The sequence below is a fragment of the Austrofundulus limnaeus genome, unplaced genomic scaffold, assembly GCF_001266775.1.
Source record: "Austrofundulus limnaeus strain Quisiro unplaced genomic scaffold, Austrofundulus_limnaeus-1.0 Scaffold249, whole genome shotgun sequence".
Taxonomy (NCBI): Eukaryota; Metazoa; Chordata; class Actinopteri; order Cyprinodontiformes; family Rivulidae; genus Austrofundulus; species Austrofundulus limnaeus.
The window spans coordinates 384197-385622 of record NW_013952651.1 but is presented as its reverse complement, the minus strand read 5'-3'; positions in this window follow the sequence as shown (position 1 = coordinate 385622).

Sequence of the window (1426 nt, the reverse complement as noted above, 5' to 3'; positions counted from 1 at the left end):
TTAAAGCCCTCACTGTAAAGCTGCAGAGGCTCACTCAGAATAGCTCAAAAGGCATAAAAATGACATGTTTACATTCTCTGGTGTGTTGCTTTCGATGGGAGGGGTCAAATGTYTGGAGCGTCAGGAGTGGGAAGCACGAAGCTGCGGCTCACGCACATTTCTTTCTCTTTTCAACCAGTGAAGCGTGTCTGTTGTGCTCAGAGCGAGCGAGGGTTAATCATTTGCTGGGCCAAACAATTGTGTCACCACCTTTGACCTTGTGAGGAGAATAAAGCACAGCGTCGTGCAGAACCACAACAGTTGTAATCACGCGGTCCGCTCTAAAAACAAAAGGTTTTGCTCCAGTAACGGAGAAAAATCAAAAACAAACTCAAGGATTTTGTTCTTTTTTTCCAGGAAAATAAAAAAATCAGAAATTGTTTCAGTTGTTTTCTTTGCTCTGTTTCACAATGAGTGTTCAGAAAAGTTTGAATCTCTCCTCTCTGCCCGGCGTCACGCCTCACACAGCACCGTGTTTTTAAAAAGGACACATCCACACATTCATTCTGTCAGTGTGTGCACCGCATCTGCTGAACTCTGCCTCCTGTCTGCTGAGAGGGAAGCTTTAGAATATTTTTAAATGGCTTTCTGTGGATTTAGGGGTTTTAAGCAGTCAGTATCTTACCCGCAATAGATGATCAGCGTGATTGCACAGTTGTTCCTTTCTTAACGCATAAACCTGACCTAATCGAGTATCCATATAGGAATGAGCAAAGAGAAAACTGTATTTTTATCACGTTCTAATCTGATCAGGCAAGTTTCTCTGATCTTAATCAAGTATTTTTGGTGATAAAAGAGTTAAAGTTGTTTATATATTCTGAGTGAAGTAAGATAAGCTGAGTGTTTGTGAAGCGATGTGCTTCACATTAGGAGGCATGTTTGGTCCATTTGCAGAGAGGTCACCTTCTAACTGAGGGAGCTCAGTCCCTACAGCCTGCCAAAGTGCTCCTGGGCAAGACACTGAACCGCCCTCTGCTTGTTCTGTAAGCGACAACACCAAAAACACAGTGTCCTTGTGTGTGTGTGTGTGTGTGTGTGTGTGTGTCATTTTGCTCAATCAAGAGAGGTTGAAAAAAACTCTTTGTAAGCCTGGTCCATTGACTGTATCCATCACAACACAGACAGTAATTACTCTTGTTTTGACTTCAGTTCTTTTCTTTCTTTTTTTTTTTTTTTGCCAGCAGATCATTTCAGTTCAACCATCACATGATGTGTTTTCAGAGAAAATACTTTTCTTTGGCATATTTTATGTGTCTCTGTGAGCTCAGGATGGCTTTGGACAAAAGCCTGAACATCTTTAAAACGGTGACGAATCARAAGGTTTTCATTTATTAACGAGGCTCCTGCCAGAGAATTTACTGTGAAACTATGACAGAGGTGTACAAAG